Genomic DNA, 25,999 nt, shown 5'->3' with positions numbered 1-25,999 from the left:
AACACCTGTCTGATGTATCACCTTGTAGATTGTGTATCAGACTCTACTGGACAACACCTGTCTGATGTATCACCTTGTAGATTGTGTTTCAGACTCTACTGGACAACACCTGTCTGATGTATCACCTTGTAGATTGTGTATCACACTCTACTGGACAACACCTGTCTGATGTATCACCTTGTAGATTGTGTATCACACTCTACTGGACAACACCTGTCTGATGTATCACCTTGTAGATTGTGTATCAGACTCTACTGGACAACACCTGTCTGATGTATCACCTTGTAGATTGTGTATCAGACTCCACTGGACAGCACCTGTCTGATGTATCACCTTGTAGATTGTGTGTCAGACTCTACTGGACAACACCTGTCTGATGTATCACCTTGTAGATTGTGTGTCAGACTCTACTGGACAACACCTGTCTGATGTATCACCTTGTAGATTGTGTATCACACTCTACTGGATAACACCTGTCTGACGTATCACATTGTAGATTGTGTATCAGACTCTACTGGACAACACCTGTCTGATGTATCACCTTGTAGATTGTGTATCAGACTCTACTGGACAACAGTTGTCTGATGTATCACCTTTTAGATTGTGTATCATACTCTACTGGACAACACCTGTCTGATGTATCACCTTGTAGATTGTGTGAGAGACTCTACTGGAGAACACCTGTCTGATGTATCACCTTGTAGATTTTGTATCAGACTCTACTGGACAACAGCTGTCTGATGTATCACCTTGTAGATTGTGTATCAGACTCTACTGGACAACACCTGTCTGATGTATCACCTTGTAGATTGTGTATCAGACTCTACTGGACAACACCTGTCTGATGTATCACCTTGTAGATTGTGTATCACACTCTACTGGACAACACCTGTCTGATGTATCACCTTGTAGATTGTGTATCACACTCTACTGGACAACACCTGTCTGATGTATCACCTTGTAGATTGTGTATCACTCTCTACTGGACAACACCTGTCTGATGTATCACCTTGTAGATTGTGTATCAGACTCTACTGGATAACACCTGTCTGATGTATCACCTTGTAGATTGTGTATCAGACTCTACTGGACAACACCTGTCTGATGTATCACCTTGTAGATTGTGTATCACACTCTACTGGACAACACCTGTCTGATGTATCACCTTGTAGATTGTGTGTCAGACTCTACTGGACAGCAGCTGTCTGATGTATCACCTTGTAGATTGTGTGTCAGACTCTACTGGACAACACCTGTCTGATGTATCACCTTGTAGATTGTGTATCACACTCTACTGGACAACACCTGTCTGACGTATCACCTTGTAGATTGTGTATCACACTCTACTGGACAACACCTGTCTGATGTATCACCTTGTAGATTGTGTATCACACTCTACTGGACAACAGCTGTCTGATGTATCACCTTGTAGATTGTGTATCAGACTCTACTGGACAACACCTGTCTGATGTATCACCTTGTAGATTGTGTGTCAGACTCTACTGGACAACACCTGTCTGATGTATCACCTTGTAGATTGTGTATCACACTCTACTGGACAACACCTGTCTGATGTATCACCTTGTAGATTGTGTATCAGACTCTACTGGACAACACCTGTCTGATGTATCACCTTGTAGATTGTGTTTCAGACTCTACTGGACAACACCTGTCTGATGTATCACCTTGTAGATTGTGTATCACACTCTACTGGACAACACCTGTCTGATGTATGACCTTGTAGATTGTGTATCACACTCTACTGGACAACACCTGTCTGATGTATCACCTTGTAGATTGTGTATCAGACTCTACTGGACAACACCTGTCTGATGTATCACCTTGTAGATTGTGTATCAGACTCCACTGGACAGCACCTGTCTGATGTATCACCTTGTAGATTGTGTGTCAGACTCTACTGGACTGCATCTGTCTGTTGTATCACCTTGTAGATTGTGTGTCAGACTCTACTGGACAGCACCTGTCTGATGTATCACCTTGTAGATTGTGTATCACACTCTACTGGATAACACCTGTCTGACGTATCACATTGTAGATTGTGTATCAGACTCTACTGGACAACACCTGCCTGATGTATCACCTTGTAGATTGTGTATCAGACTCTACTGGACAACAGTTGTCTGATGTATCACCTTTTAGATTGTGTATCATACTCTACTGGACAACACCTGTCTGATGTATCACCTTGTAGATTGTGTGAGACTCTACTGGAGAACACCTGTCTGATGTATCACCTTGTAGATTTTGTATCACACTCTACTGGACAACAGCTGTCTGATGTATCACCTTGTATATTGTGTATCAGACTCTACTGGACAACACCTGTCTGATGTATCACCTTGTAGATTGTGTTTCAGACTCTACTGGACAACACCTGTCTGATGTATCACCTTGTAGATTGTGTATCACACTCTACTGGACAACACCTGTCTGATGTATCACCTTGTAGATTGTGTATCACACTCTACTGGACAACACCTGTCTGATGTATCACCTTGTAGATTGTGTATCACTCTCTACTGGACAACACCTGTCTGATGTATCACCATGTAGATTGTGTATCAGACTCTACTGGATAAAACCTGTCTGATGTATCACCTTGTAGATTGTGTATCAGACTCTACTGGACAACACCTGTCTGATGTATCACCTTGTAGATTGTGTATCACACTCTACTGGACAGCACCTGTCTGATGTATCACCTTTAAGATTGTGTGTCAGACTCTACTGGACAGCAGCTGTCTGTTGTATCACCTTGTAGATTGTGTGTCAGACTCTACTGGACAGCACCTGTCTGATGTATCACCTTGTAGATTGTGTATCACACTCTACTGGACAACACCTGTCTGACGTATTACCTTGTAGATTGTGTATCACACTCTACTGGACAACACCTGTCTGATGTATCACCTTGTAGATTGTGTATCACACTCTACTGGACAACACCTGCCTGATGTATCACCTTGTAGATTGTGTATCAGACTCTACTGTACAACACCTGTCTGATGTATCACCTTGTAGATTGTGTATCATCACTCTACTGGACAACACCTGTCTGATGTATCACCTTGTAGATTGTGTATCACACTCTACTGTATAAAACCTGTCTGATGTATCACCTTTTAGATTGTGTATCACACTCTACTGGACAACACCTGTCTGATGTATCACCATGTAGATTGTGTATCAGACTCTACTGGATAAAACCTGTCTGATGTATCACCTTGTAGATTGTGTATCACACTCTACTGGACAACACCTGTCTGATGTATCACCTTGTAGATTGTGTATCAGACTCTACTGGTCAATACCTGACTGATGTATCACCTTGTAGATTGTGTATCAGACTCTACTGGACAACAGTTGTCTGATGTATCACCTTGTAGATTGTGTGTCAGACTCTACTGGACAACACCTGTCTGATGTATCACCTTGTAGATTGTGTGTCATACTCTACTGGACAGCACCTGTCTGATGTATCACCTTGTAGATTGTGTGTCAGACTCTACTGGACAGCACCTGTCTGATGTATCACCTTGTAGATTGTGTATCACACTCTACTGGACAACACCTGTCTGATGTATCACCTTGTAGATTGTGTGTCAGACTCTACTGGACAGCACCTGTCTGATGTATCACCTTGTAGATTGTGTGTCAGACTCTACTGGACAACACCTGTCTGATGTATCACCTTGTAGATTGTGTTTCAGACTCTACTGGACAACACCTGTCTGATGTATCACCTTGTAGATTGTGTATCACACTCTACTGGACAACAGTTGTCTGATGTATCACCTTTTAGATTGTGTATCACACTCTACTGGACAACACCTGTCTGATTTATCACCTTGTAGATTGTGTATCACTCTCTACTGGACAACACCTGTCTGATGTATCACCATGTAGATTGTGTATCAGACTCTACTGGATAAAACCTGTCTGATGTATCACCTTGTAGATTGTGTATCAGACTCTACTGGACAACACCTGTCTGATGTATCACCTTGTAGATTGTGTATCACACTCTACTGGACAACACCTGTCTGATGTATCACCTTGTAGATTGTGTGTCAGACTCTACTGGACAACACCTGTCTGATGTATCACCTTGTAGATTGTGTGTCACACTCTACTGGACAACACCTGTCTGATGTATCACCTTGTAGATTGTGTATCACACTCTACTGGACAACACCTGTCTGATGTATCACCTTGTAGATTGTGTATCAGACTCTACTGGACAACACCTGTCTGATGTATCACCTTGTATATTGTGTATCACACTCTACTGGACAACACCTGTCTGATGTATCACCTTGTAGATTGTGTGTCAAACTCTACTGGACAGCACCTGTCTGATGTATCACCTTGTAGATTGTGTGTCAGACTCTACTGGATAAAACCTGTCGGATGTATCACCTTTTAGATTGTGTATCACACTCTACTGGAGAACACCTGTCTGATGTATCACCTTGTAGATTGTGTATCACACTCTACTGGATAAAATCTGTCTGATGTATCACCTTGTAGATTGTGTATCACACTCTACTGGAGAACACCTGTCTGATGTATCACCATGTAGATTGTGTATCACACTCTACTGGACAACACCTGTCTGATGTATCACCCTGTAGATTGTGTATCAGACTCTACTGGATAAAACCTGTCGGATGTATCACCATGTAGATTGTGTATCAGACTCTACTGGACAACACCTTCCTGATGTATCACCATGTAGATTGTGTATCAGACTCTACTGGATAAAACCTGTCTGATGTATCACCTTTTAGATTGTGTGTCACACTCTACTGGAGAACACCTGTCTGATGTATCACCTTGTAGATTGTGTATCAGACTCTACTGGACAACACCTGCCTGATGTATCACCATGTAGATTGTGTATCACACTCTACTGGACAACACCTGTCTGATGTATCACCTTGTAGATTGTGTATCAGACTCTACTGGTCAACACATGTCCCCTGTATTACCTTTTAGATTGTGTATCAGACTCTACTGGACAACAGCTGTCTGATGTATCACCTTGTAGATTGTGTATCAGACTCTACTGGACAACACCTGTCTGATGTATCACCTTGTAGATTGTGTATCACACTCTACTGGACAGCACCTGTCTGATGTATCACCTTGTAGATTGTGTGTCAGACTCTACTGGACAACACCTGTCTGTTGTATCACCTTGTAGATTGTGTGTCACACTCTACTGGACAGCACCTGTCTGATGTATCACCTTGTAGATTGTGTATCACACTCTACTGGACAACACCTGTCTGACGTATCACCTTGTAGATTGTGTATCAGACTCTACTGGACAACACCTGTCTGATGTATCACCTTGTATATTGTGTATCACACTCTACTGGACAACACCTGTCTGATGTATCACCTTGTAGATTGTGTGTCAAACTCTACTGGACAGCACCTGTCTGATGTATCACCTTGTAGATTGTGTGTCAGACTCTACTGGATAAAACCTGTCGGATGTATCACCTTTTAGATTGTGTATCACACTCTACTGGAGAACACCTGTCTGATGTATCACCTTGTAGATTGTGTATGAGACTCTACTGGATAAAATCTGTCTGATGTATCACCTTGTAGATTGTGTATCACACTCTACTGGAGAACACCTGTCTGATGTATCACCATGTAGATTGTGTATCACACTCTACTGGACAACACCTGTCTGATGTATCACCTTGTAGATTGTGTATCAGACTCTACTGGATAAAACCTGTCGGATGTATCACCTTTTAGATTGTGTATCAGACTCTACTGGACAACACCTTTCTGATGTATCACCTTGTAGATTGTGTATCAGACTCTACTGGACAACACCTGCCTGATGTATCACCATGTAGATTGTGTATCAGACTCTACTGGACAACACCTGTCTGATGTATCACCTTGTAGATTGTGTATCAGACTCTACTGGTCAACACATGTCCCCTGTATTACCTTTTAGATTGTGTATCAGACTCTACTGGACAACAGCTGTCTGATGTATCACCTTGTAGATTGTGTATCAGACTCTACTGGACAACACCTGTCTGATGTATCACCATGTAGATTGTGTATCAGACTCTACTGGACAACACCTTTCTGATGTATCACCTTGTAGATTGTGTATCAGACTCTACTGGATAAAACCTGTCGGATGTATCACCTTTTAGATTGTGTATCACACTCTACTGGAGAACACCTGTCTGATGTATCACCTTGTAGATTGTGTATCAGACTCTACTGGAAAACACCTGCCTGATGTATCACCATGTAGATTGTGTATCAGACTCTACTGGACAACACCTGTCTGATGTATCACCTTGTAGATTGTGTATCAGACTCTACTGGTCAACACATGTCCCCTGTATTACCTTTTAGATTATGTATCAGACTCTACTGGACAACAGCTGTCTGATGTATCACCTTGTAGATTGTGTATCAGACTCTACTGGACAACACCTGTCTGATGTATCACCATGTAGATTGTGTATCAGACTCTACTGGATAAAACCTGTCGGATGTATCACCTGTTAGATTGTGTATCAGACTCTACTGGACAACACCTGTCTGATGTATCACCTTGTATATTGTGTATCAGACTCTACTGGACAGCACCTGTCTGACGTATCACCTTGTAGATTGTTGATTAGGGTCATAGTGTAAATCGAAATATGCTGTTCAAAGAATTGTTACTGGTTCCACTACTACTATGAGTGGCATTTCATGTTCCACTACATACGGTAGTGTATGTACAACGCCACGTCTAATGGATAACCTCTTCACGTTGTGTATTGTGTCTAGTTTAGTAGATGCCTACATTCAGTCTAGCCTTGATTCAGTGTGTAGTACCGTGCAGTAAAATGTCTCGGCAGTGAAAAATGCTTACGGTTTTTCTGTCCTGATCATTCTTCTGTGAATCCCTGCGGCTGTTGTTGCTCATCTTAGGTCTTTTAATCTGAAATCGTAAAAAAATTCTCAAATACGTTTCTGTTCATGAGGTGGACAATGTAGCTATATAAACCAATACTTCGTGTTTCAATGATTTATGTCCATTCGGATCGAAGATAATTACATTGCGGCTTGTCTGTTAACGCTTGTACAACCTTACGATGAGATTATCTAGGCAGTCAAAAGCGTTGTTGCGTAAGCAAAAGGAATCTACGCGCACTTGTTAGGTCAATATATCTTGAAAGACAATAGGTGTTTCATCAGAAACAGACTGAAGCATGTGTTAAATCTTAAAATATCATCCTGTCTTTCTCTTTCTGACAACGAAAGCAAAAACTTATACATATATGACATATTACATGATAATGTGCCTTGGATTGTATCATGGTACAAAAAGGAATACGTAGTTTCTAGTCTTGTTACAAATGATTAGGTAATGTTCAAATTTTAAACCGTCGTCTCTAAACCGATGAACTGGCTAGAAAGACTGACCAGCGACGTCAAAACCACAGATAAAAAGTGGTACAGCTTGTTCAGCTTGACCTGTTCAAGTGAATGCCAGTGCATTGCGTGACCCTGTCACAACTGGTTGGGTCTATTATTGTGAAGGGGTGCACCTTTGTCAGTTGATTGTCAACATGTCTGAACAGCCAAGACAAGGTCGCCGTTTGACATCTCAGTGTCGAGAAATCGTCAGCAATGTCCTAACTTTCTTAAAAAAAGAAGCTACAGATGGTTTAATGTTTCCGATTTGGGCTTTTAGGCAGCAGCAGCAACTAATCCGTGTATGCATGCCTCGCACGAACGCAACATTAATAACAATCTCTGCTCGACTATTTAATGAAGTTAACTCGACCTGCTGTTTGTGCCATTTGACCTCCCGTGCCATGCATATTTAGAGTATCTGAGATCCATCTGAACAAGCTGTACGCTCGTCCATATCGCAGGTCTTGTGCATCAACAGTTTTCCTATTCATACCAACAGGTTTCCTATTCATACCAACAGATTTCCTATTCATAACAACAGATTTCCTATTCATACCAATAGATTTCGTATTCGTACCTACAGATTTCCTATTCATACCAACAGATTTCCTATTCATGCCAACAGATTTCCTATTCATACCAACAGATTTCCTATTCATACCAACAGATTTCCTATTCATACCAACAGATTTCCTATTCATACCAACAGATTTCCTATTCATACCAACAGTTTTCCTATTCATACCAACAGATTTCGTATTCGTACCAACAGATTTCCTATTCATACTAACAGTTTTCCTATTCATACCAACAGATTTCCTATTCATGCCAACAGATTTCCTATTCATACCAACAGATTTCCTATTCATGACAACAGATTCCCTATTCATACCAACAGATTTCCTATTCATACCAACAGTTTTCCTTTTCATACTAACAGATTTCTTATTTGTACCAACATTTTCTCCAATTCATACCGGGGCGGTGGGGTAGCCTAATGGTTTAAGCGTTGGCTCGTCACGGCGAAGACCCGGGTTCGAATCCCCACATGGATACAATGTGTGAAGCCCATTTCTGGTGTCCCCCGCCGTGATGTTGCTGGAATATTGCTAAAAGCGGCTAACATTTTCCTACTAACATTTTCTCCAATTCATACCAACAGTTTTCCTATTCATGCCAACAGATTTCCTATTCATGCCAACAGATTTCGTATTCGTACCAACAATTTCTCCTTCGTACCAACAGATTTCAGATTTACTATTCATATCAACAGTTTTCCTATTCACCCCAACAGATATCCTATTCATACCAACATATATACAGTATAGATACAATACAGGAATGTGATGTGTTTACACGAAACTGTCAAGTTTCTGTGCTGCGTGACGCCATGACTGACGCAAAATCACGGAGAACGACAACGGTAATAATCGGCATTTCTGGCTTCTTCTCTTTCTTAAAATGGGAGTGTATTTGGCAATTTCTCTGAGGTGAAGGTCGGTAGAATAAGAGTATACATGTTGTAAGGGGGTTGGAATAGCCCTAAAATGACGTCATCATCGAACACCTGGCTGACCTCGTTTCAAAGGGGTGTCAATGACCGTGGGATCCGGCGTCACATCATAGCATCACACCATGACATCATGCCACTATTTTGGACCAATCAGCATTCAGCCAATTCACTCCGGTGTGACTCACCCTGACCAAGGGGTCTATGACCGTGCGCCCCCGTGGGAAACACATCATAGCATCACACCATGACATCACGCCATTTATTTAGGCCAATCAGCGTAGAACAACTATCGGACTGACTGGACCACTGACCACAAACTAGTTTCATCCGGTTTCAATCTTACCTATATAAACCCCCCTCTGACAGTTAGTTGAAGTTATCATTTTGTCCTCTTACAAAATGTTTATATTTTCCATACTCAATAACCTTGTGGCCTGTGGAGAAAATCTGTTATCTCAGAGCGCGCGCCGTTGAGGCATGGTGAATTAACACTCGCAGCCTCCACACACTTCCCTCGTCTCACTCAGCCGAGGTGTAATATGATACCTCCTCAAGTTGTACTCAAAATCGTGGGTCTAACATAAGCCTGTCTCACGGTCCCTGAACCATATTATTTTGCCTACAGTAGCCATCCCTGCAGTGCTAAGGCTCTAAATGAAGTCTAGATTTCCCCCCAGGTCTGCCTTGGGCTCCTTGTCAATTTAAATAGGTTTGTTTGTTACTATCAAGATAATGCATTCAGAGACTAAACATTAGTCTAGTCTAACATGTGCACACATATGTGTAAAAGAAATGATACGGGTTCAGTTCACGGGTTTTATAACACTTTTGTTCAATGCAATCAGCGTTCATGAAAATGGTTTGAGTTTGTCTTGACCATCACCAAAACAACCCAACTCAATAGATTTTCAAATGTATTTCAAACTTACCGGTATTCACATTCCATATTTGAATATCCAATCCATATTGTCATTGTATCCTGCTTTGTAATGCGATAAAATTAGGAATCAGGGATGATATTGAGATGTTATACCCAAATCCCATATGTTTGTGATTGTATTAAATGAATCAACCACCAAAACACATGAGACTAATATTGCACCTTCCATGTAAATAGAACATATGGTATATCTGGGATTGTGTCGTGCAACAGACTCTCCCTCTCACAGTGCTAGCAGAGACGCGATCTGGTGACCCACATTTGCGTGTGTGGGACTATGCTTGGCGGGAGGGGTAGAGGAGGGACGGGGGCACTGCTGTGGCAGAGGGAGGGAGTTTCTGTCGACAGTTATAGCCTGACGACATTCCTCGCGAGTGTAAAACACCCATAAATAAAAATGCTTGTTAGAATGAACGCTAGCTAGGGCGTGTCAGCAACTTTCAACTTTCTAAAATTCCATCAGGAATGGGGTGTAATTGTATAGTGTTAGCATGAAAGAGTAATCATAAATGACAACGCACAGGTGTATATTATTTTTATATGGGTATTTATATAGCACTATAGTCCATACCGCATGCATGCTCAAAGGGCTGGTAACTTTTTCCTTGGATGTCAATCACAGCCATATTACCATTCTCAACTCCCCGGGGAGCATCTTGCTGCCACTAGGCGCACTAAGTTAATGTGACTCCCAACGAGGTATACATGACAAAAAAAACAAGATAAACTGATTTCATTTTTTTATTAGCTCCGTTTCAAACGAGTACAACTACGGGATAGGAGCGCTCCCAGAAGTCTACTTTACATCTGTTGTCTTATCACCGTTCCTAATCGTCATGGCCTTCACTCTCTTCATCAGATGTTATGTCTGCATTATCATCTTCGGTCAAGCCTTCGACCCAAGACTTATATTGGTACAGATTGGAAAACACATCATGATACAGATTATTTGTGTCTCCTACTTGTTTCAGTATTCCTTGTGTCTTTGGACCATACTGCATATGGTACAGATAAGTAATAAACCGGGCATACGTCTCTTTAAACGTGCTCCACATGGATTTGTTCAGTTTGGCTTGAATCGTGTCTTCGTTTAAACCTCTTTTCATGTACAACTGTCGTTTCTCATCCAAAAAGTCTTTATTCAGCTCACGTGTACGTGAATACATTTGTCTTATACCTTGCTCTTCGAGATCAGCCATCTTTTTTTCCCTGTTGTTTTGTGTGACATCGTTTAATGATTCATCATCATCATTTTCCATTTCAGGACATTGTTTATCGTGTAAATGTCTTTGTAAGTTGTGGTTATTGCTAAACACTTGACCACAATAGTCACAATCTGACAGTGTACGTGGTGCCTTCACAAGAGAGAAGTTGTCGTCTTCCTCCCTCTTCCTTTTAACTTGGGGTATTCCCGGTGGACCCACTGAAGACTTTACAGGACACCAGTTTCTTCTGTGTTTTTGCAAATCATGCACGTCTTGAAACATGAGTCCACAGTCATCACAAGATGGCATGGTTGGGAGGTTTTCTTCACACGTCTGCTCACGCCGAAAGTCTAACTCGGACTGAATGGTCCTAGCTTGGATGTCTCCTTTTAAGCTGAATGCATTGGGGCAAAGTCGCAAATGGGGAGGTGTTTGGGGTTTTAGATCAACCAACAAGTAACCATATGGTTTCTGGATCGCCCTTTGAAACGGCTCCATGAAACGGTCTGTGTTACCTGGATACATTTGCCTCGCCAAAGTCATGATGGGTTGTTGATCGATAGGGTTGTTGAACAGAAGCAGATAATGGCAGTTTCTTCGTTGTGTGGGATCCTTACTGAAATACAAATTCTGGTTCAAGGCTATCACTGAGAGATTACGATGATGACTTCCTTCCGTAAACAGATCTGTAATGCGTGGATCTTTGCTCGCTGTCGACATTAAATCGTCGAGGATCACCACATTCACCACATGGGGTCCAGAAACGCATCCTTTCGAGATCAGAAGGAATGCCTTGATGAAATTCCACATAGGGATAAACATGGGTTTGAATGGTGTTATACAAGGGCTGCCATCGTTTGTAGAGCCAAATAATACGTTCAGGATAAGGTTTAATGTTCATCCGTTCTAGAATCTGTTTCACTAAGTACGTTTTCCCACAGGAGGTGGGCCCTGAGACAATCATGGTGAAGGGGTGTATCAGTCTACATTCTTCCAAAGCACCCACATGTGGTTGCACTGGTTGCATCATAGGTGATGGTACTTGTGGTGGTGGTGCTCGTGGTGGTGGTGGTGGTGGTGGTGGCGGAGGTGGTGGTGGTGGTGCTGGTGTGGTGGTGGTGGTGGTGGTGGTGGTGGTGGTGGTGATGGTGATGGAGCTTGTGGTGGTGCTGCTCGTGGTGATGGTGGTGGTGGAGCTTGTGGTGGTTGTGCTCGTGGTGGTGGTGGTGGTGGCTGCAATGCTTGTCTGTGTTGATTCCTGAGATGTCTAAGCATGGCATCCCTTCTGGAAAACGTCTTATAGCACACAGGACACTTTGCTGACTGCATGGTGGTCCGAGTCTAAATGGCAAAGAACCTGTCTACTAGCTGCTTTTATCTAAAAACACGTCTTCCGTTTCTTTGTGCGACTCTGGGAGGAAGTCATTATTTTGGCTTCAGTTTCCCCGTTCTCCTGCATCTGAATACGAGCTTTGGCCTGTTGAACGACTTGTTGGGTTGGAGACGTGAGAGCAAACTTGTCTGTAGAAGGGGTAGGTCCATCTTGACGCCTTGTTTCTCATAATAGATCACATAATCATCCACGTTAGTAAAGGGATTGGGATATCCTTTAGCCTGCAAATAGTAATATTTGGTCCATTTCTTAGGATCGTCCAAATAGGGTCTCCAGTATCTTCTGTTCATTTTCTTGTTCAGAATGAATACTGACTCTCACACAGAAGTTTTAGATGAAGTGTCACTATCACGGGTCTACGGCTAAATGAAGCTAAATCACCGTTTCTGTCCTTTATATAGATGTCTGCTAGCCCTAATTCTAACTCCTAAAAACATGTTGTTAGCAGAGCGTGGTTTCGATCCACGGTCCTCTGGGTTATGAGCCCAGTGCGCTTCCACTGTGCCACTCTGCTCTCCCTTCACCTACCTTTTGTTAGGACTTTTATACACCACATCAACCAATGACAACCAAAATTGATTTATTCTCAAATAGTTACAAATACACACAGTATTGTACAATGAACATCACACTCTTACACATGTAAATCTACATGACTACCATGATGTCATTCTCTTTCGGTTGCTATGCTCCTGATCTAAAAATACCTCTTGGAAAAGTGGTTTATCCCAAGGTCAGCTCAGTACAAGGTCATGGACACCCCTGTGAAATGAGGTCAGCCAGGTGTTCGATGATGACGTCATTTTAGGGCTATTCCAACCCCCTTACAACATATACACAATCACCATACCCCGCCGATTACACTTTCAGTATCATAATGTAATCATTCGGATATTTTTTTCATGAAACTAATTTAATTATCTACATGTAGCCTTGTTCAATATCATATCATACATGGGTATAGGGTGTACGTGTTATGTTTGTTTGAATAATATTTACAGAAGAAATTCACACATTTAGTGTAGTAAAGCATTAAACCTTTCCACAAGTGTTAAAAGATGAAACGTAGGCATCATGTACTTGTACAACCTGTATTTTAGTTCCTATGATGTGCATAGATACAGTTTCGTATGTAACTCTTCGTCAGAATAATTTCCAATATCAAAGTCCAGTCCACGATACACCCTATCCTTTCTTTGCTGAACTGGCATCATGAAAGCAGTGTTAGCCATGAACGCCATTTGCGAGTTAACCACACTGTTAAAAAGTTAGGGGCGGTCCTTAGGTGTGTTAACTTAACGTCACGTTAACAACCTGTTAAAAGTTAACAGAGTTTTGAACAACAAGATAATCCTCTGTTATTAGTTAACAGTCGGTTAAATGTACTTAACGGCTGGTTAAAAGATAACCGAGTTTTGAACAACCGGGCCCAGGCGGTTAAATGTACTTAACGGCTGGTTAAAAGATAATCGAGTTTTGAACAACCGGGCCCTGTACATTTTTTATTGAAAACTAATGAAGAGTGCTTTTTGATGATACACTAAACGCCAAAAGAAACGTTACCCTCCTTCCTTAATGACGGAGGTACCTATCTTCAGTTGGCGTTGTGATGCGTGGACGACCACATCTTGGTCTGTCTACGGTGACCCCAGTCTGTCTAAACCCCTGAATAAGTCTTTAACCGTGATACGGTGGCATCCGAGGGCGTTGGCAACAGCATTGTATGTCGACCCCATCTGCACCACCCCAATGGCTCTTTCTCTCTCTTCAGCTGTTAATCGTGGCATATTTCTCGTACTTGTGTATCATATCATGTATTCTAGGCTCTCTTCATACCCTATAAAATCATTCTACATGTTAAATGGACGCAAATACTGCTTGAATATTGCTGCGTTTTGGCGATTGATATTGCTATGTGTCAACAGAAAATCGAAAAATGTTACTTTGCAAGCAAAATTGTTAACAAAGATAATTTTAGATGTTCCTAAACATTTTTTCACAATATCAAAGACACGTTTTACTTGTTTTCACAAATGCAAATCAGCAGAAAATGTTTTAAAAGACTGAAATCATAGGAATGGTTATTTTACAATTTTACACACTCTACAACAGTTGTTTCTTGTTTTAATAGGTGAAAAATGGTGACTTACAATGGTTTATCATTGTCCCAAAACAGAAATTTATTTCAACCTTTCTTTTGGACATCTAAATCACTATTATTGGTTTATTTTGGCCTGGACGAATATAGGACAATTTAACTCTTCCGAAAAAGATGCATTTCACCTAAATATGAATGCATTTGAGAATTTTGTTTCGTAATTTGCATAAAGCTGTGTTGTTAAGCTTTCTTGTAAACTAAAACCTTCAAACATATCTGTGATAGTTTTTCGGTAATTCATAAAGGTAGGAAGGTAACGTTTCTTTTGGCGTCTAGTGTAGATAAAATCTCTTCTGATATGAAATATATCAACACTCGTTCATAAAAAGTAAATATATCGTCAGCAAGCCTCATATATTTGTAACTTTATCAACTCATGTTGATATTATTGATATCATTAAACACTTACGTGCCTCGTTCCTTTAATGATAAAATTTCTAATAAACATATTATTGCCTCACCAACATTAGTAACCCTCTGCCAAAATTTATCCATGTATTTTTCACGCTATATAAATAACGTCAAAGGATTACTTTTCTACAGTCCTGGTATTCAGATAAACGATAGATTGGTCTTTTACACTCTTCTAATACATTGCTAAAATGTCAGTGTCTATACACCGTATCATTTTGGGGGAGCAAATAGCTCTATCAACATAAAAAAATACGAAAATGTTAAAGTCTGTTCACAGCTGTAAGCAATTAAGCATTAACAAATCTACCATCAGTATTAACCAAGGATTTTCACGTATTGTGTAAACGTATGTATGTTAAATGCAACTGCTCTGAAGCCAGAAGCATGTCAGATACTCCCAAATTTTATGTGAAACTATAACTGAAAATATGCATTGAATACATATGCATTAATATATGCATTATTTAAAAAACGCATAAACGTAAATTTTCGCGCGCCTATTGTTGAAGCTTATCTTTGCATGTGTCTGTAGAAATATTGCGTCTAAAGATGTCAAATGAGCGATGTAAACTTATTCGGCATAGTTATTTGTGTGTATTGTTTGCATTTGCATCGCGCAAATATCTTCACATACAAAATACGAATTCAAGCTCACTTAAATATAAGACAAAGGACATATGGTTATTGAAATCAGTATCCACAGATGTAACGATTAATAGAGGTTCCTCATATTCCACATTTAAGCATTACGTTTACTCACGTGTTATAACTTCGCTTTGGCCTCAACCTCTGCATGCTTGAAAATATCAGTATATGTTTTGGATAATAATGTGTACCTTTCAATATGATATTGATATGCAAGTATTGGTTCGCTTGTCCCTCTGCATGTTTGTAAATATCAGGATACGTTTGAGATAATAACGTGTACTTTTCTATGTTGTATTAATGTGCAAATATCGGTTCAATTGTCCCTCTGCATGTTTTAAAATATCAGGATACGTTGGGATAATAATGTGTACGTTTCTGTCGTGTATTGATATACAGAATATTGGTTCAAGTGTCCCTTATTTGACGAAGCCCAACCTTTTGAAATTATCCACCCATTTTATTGAAATAAATTCATCCAGCCATCTGGGAGGGCTAACGAGATTGAAAACAATTCAGCAGGCTGTGGATTAATGAAATCCATTTCCCCCTCATAGTCGGACACTATGGGACCATGTCGCAGTTGCCATTGTGTCTTGTTTACGATTCATTCCAACCGATGGAGGACCTTCCACAATGGAGGTAGCAAGCCCGGACACAGTATTTTCACTGATCAAGCCACCGACAATAGATTTCCGTTGAGCCTATTCAAGGTCATCACTGAACCTCTCCCAATCGGTAGACGCCCCGTAGTTGTTTGTGCTTTACCACGACAGAAATATGTTATCCTGAAGTCGGTTGATACAGGGGATTGACATAACCTATCCATTTCTTCTTTGAGAGGCATAGAAGTTGGAAATATGAAGGAAACCCAAGTTCTATGGATAGCCAACTTCTACCGTCTCTCTTACCAGATGTTTTGTTCGCTCTGTGACAGACGTCTCGCTTGACTGGCTGAGATAACTCGGAACTACAACACATATTAATACCTAACGGGACATTGACAACAGCTTTGATCTCGTATACCGAACCTTCACATCTTTCTTTGCCGTACTGGTTACAGTCTGTCATAATTCTGCCAGGTTTGATTACATGTCAGTTGTAGCGTCACCAAACTATGACCCAGCGTGTTTACAGAATGCAAGTGATTTATTCTTTATCAATTCATGCTGAACCTAGTACAGACAGTGATCCCATGGACATTATTGACAAGAGTAAAGGTCACATAAACCCTAGGGGGTAAAAATACATAAATCACTATCTCGCATCGTTATAAATGAAACCCCGTCATTAAAACTACTCATTTCGACCTTTAATTGACTTAAATCGACCTTTTTGACAACAGTGCACAAAATTCTCACCCGCGAACGAAATTTCAACCAATCAGAGCGGCGCGACTCTGTGACGTCATATGAGGAATAGCTTGGAGGGCCTGTGCAGAATTCATCTACATTTTAGGGGTTAAATTATCTTGTTTACAGGCTTGTATAAACCTGAAATCGTGACAATTGTTGTGGAAAATGAAAGCTATATGTTCTCACAATCTACTGTCATTTAATTTTGTCTCATGCTTTGCCTAGTTTCCGAGTTACAACTTGTTTTCATAGACGATTCTGTCAAAATCGATTGGTGTCGTTAGGCCCTATTTGTATAATGACTGATCCAAATTGATCCCATTTCTGTGCTTTTTTACCTCGATATTTAATCATGTCATGTAAAAATCTGTTTGTATTCTCAAAACAGTGTCGGCCCATAAGTTTTCACATGCAATACAGCAATTAATACTCCCTTGTTGTAACCCGTGTTAGGTGGTATAAACCTACACATGTTATTTGTCATCATTCACTTGATGGTCAGTTAATGAATTTATAACAGGTATAATTAGTGGTAACACACTTAAATTACCCGACAAAGGTTCCCATTTGGCATTTCTTGTGTCTGGAGTAAATATTCAACATTATAAACATCGATCAAAGGATTAACCGATAACACGCTGATTGATTAATTACTTTTATCTGACACAGCGGAATTGTCAAAAGGTAGTGTTTATGTATGTAGATTTACTAATCTATACTGAATACACTCTGTCGTGTCGGTGTCTGCGTAAAACAACGTCCTTCTTTCAAAGGATTAACCGGCAATACATTGATTGATTGCCCATTATTGGCTAACTAAATTACTGTTTTTAAAGAAAGGCGGACATTATGCAATTAGTTGCCAGGTGTGCTATCTTGGGTGACCAATGAGATTATACACCAATACCTGAAAAGATTTATCACTTTTTCGTATATTAAACTGTTAAAAGACACATCATTTGGAACAGTTTTGTGGATATTGATGGATACATTCCTCGAACAAGGTAATGGCCTGATATTGTTCCTATAACTTTAATCTGTTTTAATTTTAATATTTGCATTTTGTTTTTATTCATTTGTCGTAGCATTCAACAGAATCATTGTTTTCACCGTGAAGTGTAATGAGACAGACAACATGCACTAGGGTGTGTGTGCGAATTATGATTCACATTGGCAAACTATAAAATGTCTAGATATTACAGTTCTGTTATAAATTCACTATAAGTATCAGCAGATCGTCTGCTTTTTATTTAGTTTCAAAATGCATACAAGTATGATAATAAACTAATTAGGATTATAAGACCAAATATAAAGACGCACATTGACTAGTATCTACATACTGGTGAGTGGACATTAACCATGGGAATGTAGCAAGAAATTTATCGCGCAGTATTGTGACTTCGACCCCCACCTCGCTTCCGTGGAAGAAATCGTTATGTTATAAGTTGTGTCATGCAAAATCCGTTTGGTTATGATTTCAATACATATTTAACTACGAGTAGAAAGTAGTCTTGATTTTCTAACTTGATGAAAACAAACTATAATCTCCTTAATTCTAACAGATTTTTTTATTTTTAAAAATGGCGGCGCCCTGTCGGGAACATCCGCCAGTCTGAGGATAAATGGTATTTAGGTTTGTTTCCACCGAGTTACAAAATCAAAACTACTTTCTACTGGTAGTAAAATATGTATTTTATTGATGGCCAATAGGATTTTGCATGACAAAGCGTATAACATAACAATTTCTCTCGTGGCAGCGAGGTGGGTGTCAATATAGTACTACTTACAATATTATTGTTACTTCGACCACAACCTCACTTCCGAGGAAGAAATCGTTATGTTACAAGTTGTGTCATAGAAAATCTTTATGGTCATCAATCATATGCATATTTTACTACAACTAGTAAGTAGTTTTGATTCTTTAACTTCCGTGAAGCGATCTGAACACAAGTAAGATATCGTTTCAGGCTTCCACAACGCTCGCTTCGCACTCACAAACATAACCCATTTAGCACGAACTGCGGGGTCCTGTGGAAATCTGTGCATGGGGACACCATCGCCCGACCCCTAGGAGCAATTGACGACAAAGCAACGATTCGGCATGTCGTCGTTGATGTCGAGAAATCATCAAAATGATGAGCGTGCTACACATTTTCTATACAACTAACTGAAAATCGTTCCTCATATGACGTCACTGCAGTGCTCTGGCGACAGAGTTACGTAACCTGTCTGTGGTTTCGTTGGCGGGCGAGAGGGAAGCAGGCGACTTTTTGGCAACTTTTAATCGCTCGGTATTAAATAACCTCAAGTTTTTAAAGAATAAATTTGGTGTTCCGCATAAGACTAACCACAAATCTTTCATATGTAATGGTTAAAAGAGTGACAAAAAACAAAGTTTAGTGGTTCTTTAATAATAATAGTGTATATTTATAAGGCGCACATATTCACGCTCGTAACCAGGCTCACGGTACTAACACATTATTACCAAGGGTAACCCAAGCTGCCGGTTGTCATTTGTTCTATTCATTAAATTCGGCCTCCGTCATTGTTTAAGTGATTTCACGATCAATCTGGCATCCGAATTAGTTCTGGGTACGGTCAATAATGATACAGGGGATGATACAGGGGATTGGCATAACCTTTCCATTTCTTATCTTTGAGCGGTGTCGTCTCACGACGCCGACCTTTCGATTTTCCACTAGTCTCAGGACGCCGACCTGCGGTTTTCTTTGAAGTTTAGGTTCTGATTAGGCTTAGGATAATCTACTCTAGATGTTTTGATAAGGTGAACTCGTCGTACATGCACATGTCACTTGAGGGTGAACTTGTCGAACATGTCACTTGAAAAGTTTACAATAACACTTAGCAGAGTGCCAATATTGAACACTGTTCATATCTTTGGTATAAATATCTATGGAATGGCCAAAGGATTCACATTCGATTTCGAAATGGCAAATGCACAGCTAGATCAGAGATTCATCCCTACAGCCCGCGGCGGTCGTTACTTGGTCTTATATATGTATAAATTTTGTTATTGCCACAGATTTGTCGAATTTTATAACAGATGCTTAATAAATGGAAAAGTTTGGAATTTTATAACAGATGCTTAATAAATGGAACCAAATGGTTAATAATTCTTTGCTCTTTGTAGGCGAAGGAGACGCTAGAAAAGCTGAAGGTGAAGGCAGCTTCGACCCTCCAGCCCATGCAGTCCCTCTACGAAGAAGGCCTTATCGACATGAGAGATGGAAGTTGGAATGATGAGACCAAAGCCATGGTTGCTGCCATGCCCACCTTCCCGGGTGCCCGGAGCTCAGATGGGCCAAGAACAAACAACCACCTAGAAGGGTGGCATTCCCGCCTGAAGAAATACGTCGGCGAGGCTCATCCAAACATTTTCGAGATTGTGTCGTTCTTGTCACGAGAACAGACCAACACCGAAAACAAGCTAGTCCAGTATGCTGCTGGCCAGAAGCGTCCCTCCAAGAAGAGGAAATACAGGGATTTGGAGCGACGACTGGATGACATCCGTCACCAGCTTGAACAAGGAACACTGTCCGTGAGGCAGTTTGTTGATTCAGCATCCCACCTATTGCATTTAGGTTAAAATCTGTGAAAAAATGTATGCTATATGAATTTACGATGTATTTTTTAAAAATGCTAAAATCTGTCAACTAATAAAAATCTGTCATCTGTTGTCATCTTCTCATTAGGTGCGCTCTCATCCGCATAATCCGGATTATCCTCCTCTAACAACACTTTGATCCTGCATTGCCCTCGTAATCCATTATTAACTGGCAAAGTGAAACTAGTCTCAGGACGTCGACCTTCAGATTTCACCCAACCGTAAAGTTGGGTCGAAAGGTCGGCGTTATGAGCCTGAACCCTTTGAGCAAGGGTATTTTCCCTAAATAATAAACATTTGCAAACCGTGTGTATATTATTAAAACACTTCTATATCATTGTCATGTATTGTTGCTAATACGCCGACGGTTTCTAGGGACATCGATTTATTCACTCCGCATTCCTGTTTATGAGGAAAACCACTATGGTCGTTGTTCTAATCAATAAATGGCGCCTTCTGTCATTGTTTTACTGATTTCACTAACATTAGCACAAACAAATACTAAGTATGTCCAGTGAACGATTCATCTATAATTCTATTTCCAGAATCACCGGTAACATACATGTTTTAAAAGAATAACGTTTAACAGCATCGAATACCGTTTGCACCATAAGCGACTCTTTGCACCTGTGCTGACAAAATAAGCAGTATGGTACCATGGAGTGGGGTTGGTGGTTTTTAAAAAGGTTGATTCAGGAGTAAACTCGGAACATGTAGAAATAGGGAATACTTTAAAACCTTTGAAAATCAGCCTACCTGCTACTCTCCTTTCATGGAATAAGAAATATAAATCCAGACCGATCTCTATATCACCAAAACATGGGCGTTTCAAAATGGCGACTGTGATCACATAAAGCCTACAGTCCGTTTGAGTCAGAAACGGACCGATGAATTGCAAATTTTATCATTGTTCATAATTGCCACATAAATATAAATAGTACACATGTTTATCATTTACTAATACCCAACAGCTTTCTTATATTTGAAAATTTTCCGGACTCCACCAAAAAGGTTCTTTAAGAAACTATCATTAAAATTTTGACACAGTTCACTATTTGTTACGAGGGAGGAGTGCAGAGAAAGGGACAGCCAGGTGTTAGAGAAGTTATTGATTCCTTAGCCTTGATTCCTTAGCCTGTGCTGTGCCGTCTCAATCCTTTCTCGCACACCTGGCTGTCCCTTTCTCTGCACTCCTCCCTCGTAACAAATAGTGAACTGTGTCAAAGTACATAGGTATTCCACAGTTCACTGTTGCTTGGGCAGTGGCTGTCTTTCACAGGCTGGTGAAGACAGGTGGTTACTCACGGATGTTGAACAGATTGTTCATGTTGTTGTTTGCCTGTGAGGTTACTTTCAACGGCGGATATGATTGAAACATGCTCTATTTTTATATTGTACTCATGAAGATCCGGGTTAGAATTGGTGTCTAGTAACCCATGCTTGTCGTAAAAGGCGACTGACGGGACCGGATGGTCAGGCTCGCTGACTTGGTTGGCACATGTCGTTGCATCACAATTGTGTAGATCGATGCTCATGATGTCACTGGATTGTCTGGTACAAACACGATTATTTACAGACCGCCGTCATATAGATGGAAAATGTCTTAAAACTGCTTCGTTAAACAACAAGCAAACCAAAAAACAATTTCCTAAACGTGACGAAAAGAACAAATATTATTACTTGAAATTTTACTGACAAGTCAGTGGGTTACGTCACTTTTTTACAATTGACCTCAGCTGTTACATTACCCGAAATATGACTGGACCTACCTATGGAGTGAGTGAGTTTAGTTTTAGCCGCACTCAGCAATATTCCAGATATATGGCTGCGGTCTGTAAATAATCGACACAATCGACATTAGCTGCGGTCTGTAAATAATCGAGTCTGGACCAGACAATCCAGTGACCAACAGCATAAGCATCGATCTACGCAATCAGGATACGATGAAATGTGTCAACCAAGTCAGCGAGCCTGACCACCCGATCCCGTTAGTCGCCTCTTACGACAAGCATGGGTTACTCAAGATCAATTCTAACCCGGATCTTCACTTACCTATGGACAACAAACTCTGTCTAAGTAGGTTCATGACCGCCTCCGTGGTGTAGTGGTTAGAGCGTCCGCCCGGAGAGCGAAAGGTCGTGGGTTCGATCCCCGACCGCGTCATACCAAAAGACGTTAAAATATGGTACTTGTTGGTCTCTGCCTGGCGCTCGGCATTAATGGGTACAACAAGGACTGGTCGGCTCGGAGTCAGTATAATGTGTCTGAGTGGGGTATTCATGCTTCACTGCGGCATGGTATCTCAGTGGGCTAGCACTATAAATCCAGCTTAAGTCTGGGCTAGTACAAGCAGTCACACATACACATACACACGCATGCACGTCGTCATATGAGCGAAATATTCTCAAGCACGACGTTAAACCCAATTTCACCCCACCTCACCTAGTAGGTTCATAGAAAACAAGATACCTCAAATGCGCCTTCAGAGGCAAAAATAGGTACTTTTTTTATTTGAAAGTGACTACAACTAAGTGACCCCCCACAGCCAAGGCAGACAGAAAATATGTCAGATCAAGTACAAGAGTACCCCAGCCCTCTAATCCAGTTTGACAAAGTTGAAATTCTATCCACAAAGAATCAGGACTTCACGAAAGGAAAACGTTTGGAAGCCATCGAAATCCGCCGCCACAAACCTTTAATCAACTTGATCAACAGACATATAGCTGGAATATATCCGAGAGCGGCGTCAAACAACATGCAACAAACAATCAAACAATACTGAATTAGGGGAGGTTGTCACGAATGGACGTCCCAGCCACCGGGGCATGACAGCTCTGTTATAAGGACACATTCTTGCCATGTGGTCATGCGTGGCCATAACGTTGCCCGTGTCACTCCGACAAATGGTGGATTTTTCCTGCGTGTTATGCAATGGGTGTTGACAGCTGATATCCAGTTAAAGGTTTGCATGTGCATTTCGGGGTTCCTGGTCTTACGTCATTCTGGCAAATACGCGTTTAGTTTTTGGGTTGGATTTGGGCGGCATACTTAAAGACACAACGTCACACATTTCCGAGTGAGTGAGTGAGTGAGTGCGTGCGTGCGTGCGTGCGTGCGTGCGTGGATGAATTAATGAATGAATTTCCTCCAGAGATGAAACCCAAAGATCATACAAAGGATTGCTTTACAAGGATTTGGGTGACATACTTAACTGCATTTCATTCCAATTCTCCAGTATGAATGAATGAATGAATGAATGAAGAGTGAGTGAGTGAATGAATGAATTTCCTCTAAAGTTGAAACCCGAAGATCATACAAAAACAAATACATTACTTACAATACATCACTTACAATACATCACTTGCATAAAACAAAATTACAACATTTGTAGCAAATCATGGCATGTGATCTGTTGCACTGCTATTTAAAACATATTTCACAATGTACAATTTGTGAGCAGTAGGGCGATTGTGTTCAGTAGATATACATTAGATGTTTCTTTAGATTCCGTACGAAGCGACAAAACGACAGTATTATGTATTCCCGTGTATCATAGTCAATTGTTTCAGTTAAGTCATGCACATATGTATATCTGCGTCGAGCAACAATGACAGCATATCATCGTAGTCAAGCATATCTATTTTCACAAGTATATCAACATCAAGTTTAGCAATCAGGCAGGGGAAGAAATTATTTCTGTCGGACATGAAAGATTCACAGCGTAAAATAACATGGCAATCATATTCATAGCAATGTCGAGTACAACGGTTACATTCTTTTGCCACTTGATCCGTGGTTGACACAGAGTTGTATGGGTTGCCTTTAATTAATATGGAGAGATATGGATCAGATTATAAAGGACGGGAATTGGTAAAGTGTGTGCATTTTGTAGTATCGTTAGACATCTGGTCTCTGTGCTTTTCTACCGCCTCCGTGGTGTAGTGGTTAGAGCGTCCGCCCGGAGAGCGGAAGGTCGCGGGTTCGATCCCCGACCGCGTCATACCAAAAGACGTTAAAATATGGTACTTGTCGGTCCCTGCCTGGCGCTCGGCATTAATGGGTACAACAAGGACTGATCGGCTCGGAGTCAGTATAATGTGTCTGAGTGGGGTATTCATGCTTCACTGCGGCATGGTATCTCAGTGGGCTAGCACTATAAACCAGCTTCAGTCTGGGCTAGTACCAGCAGCCGCACATACACATACACACGCATGCACGTCGTCATATGAGCGAAATATTCTCAAGCACGACGTTAAACCCAATTTCACCTCACCTCTGTGCTTTTCTCTCTCTCCAAACTATTTTGTTCATTCTACGAGAGGTGTCTGATTACAATAGATCGCCAAGCTGACTTACTTGGGAATGAACCGCTGATAATAAATTCTTTGATATAGTGGTCTAAGTGATATTTCTTAGCAGTATGTAGGAGGTTACTACATATACTTGTCGGCGGCTAGTATTAGTAGGCTCATGGGTAGTAATATGAGCACAGAATAGATCATTCGTTTCGAGCTGCAATCATTATTAGAGAACCTTTCTAATAATTGTAATCTACATTTGTTTATGTAACCATTCATTGACCACATTCCTAAGTTTGAAACAGATCTGTGCATATGGCGAGCAAAGTAGCGCTGAGTGCGTTCAATCAATTGGAGCTCGTTACCGTATAAGGCTGGTAGCAGTTCACACCCAAAATAGCTTGTAGATAGAATCATTTGTTTCCACATATTAACACATGTAGCAGGATGGAGGTCAGAGATGTTCAGGCCAAGCTATCGCAGTGAATTTACAATTGCTTTGCTTTTCAGCAACAAGACGTGACTCTTTCCCTACAGGATAAATAACTGTATATTATTATTCCCCCTTACTTGACAGAGTCAGAGGTGTCAACTGTATGTACCACCAAAGTTTTACTTTATCATGGAACTCTCCTGGTTTACAGAAAATAAGTGACTTACTCTTAGTGACGTTGTAGGTGAGTATCAATGATTTGGCATTTGAGCGAACTGAAGGAAGAAAAGTCTGTAGACAGCTCAGGGTTGAAGATATGAGTGGGCTGAAGATAGATTGTATCATGGGCTAGTAAAACACAGGGTATGTATATTCCACGAATAGAGGGGCCATTGTTTGTTTTCCTTAGGTCACAGATAAAGTCATATATGCAATAAAACAACAACAACAACAGGATGACATAACTCTACCTTGCCCAACACCCTGTTTCATGGGGAACTCATCAGATATTTTCAGTTGTATGATATTTAAGCACAACTGT

At 40.7% G+C, this 25,999-nt stretch overlaps 1 long non-coding RNA gene across 2 annotated transcripts; it reads right to left on the bottom strand.

Moving 5' to 3' along the window:
• Nucleotides 1-6,428: 6,428 nt before the first annotated feature.
• LOC124287216 lies at nt 6,429-25,799 on the bottom strand. Of its 2 annotated transcripts, none has more exons than XR_006901222.1 (3): nt 25,686-25,799; nt 6,557-7,000; nt 6,429-6,504 (listed from the first exon to the last, which is right to left on the bottom strand). It is a non-coding gene; the product is annotated as an uncharacterized LOC124287216 (long non-coding RNA). The 2 variants fall into 2 exon arrangements; XR_006901221.1 differs by having other exon boundaries at nt 6,454-6,624; nt 6,677-7,000.
• Between the last annotated feature and the right edge of the window lie 200 nt (nt 25,800-25,999).

This window comes from Haliotis rubra, unplaced genomic scaffold (genome assembly GCF_003918875.1).
Source record: "Haliotis rubra isolate DU_JTF1 unplaced genomic scaffold, ASM391887v1 Scf4, whole genome shotgun sequence".
Classification (NCBI taxonomy): domain Eukaryota; kingdom Metazoa; phylum Mollusca; class Gastropoda; order Lepetellida; family Haliotidae; genus Haliotis; species Haliotis rubra.
This window is presented reverse-complemented; position numbering and strand designations above follow the sequence as displayed.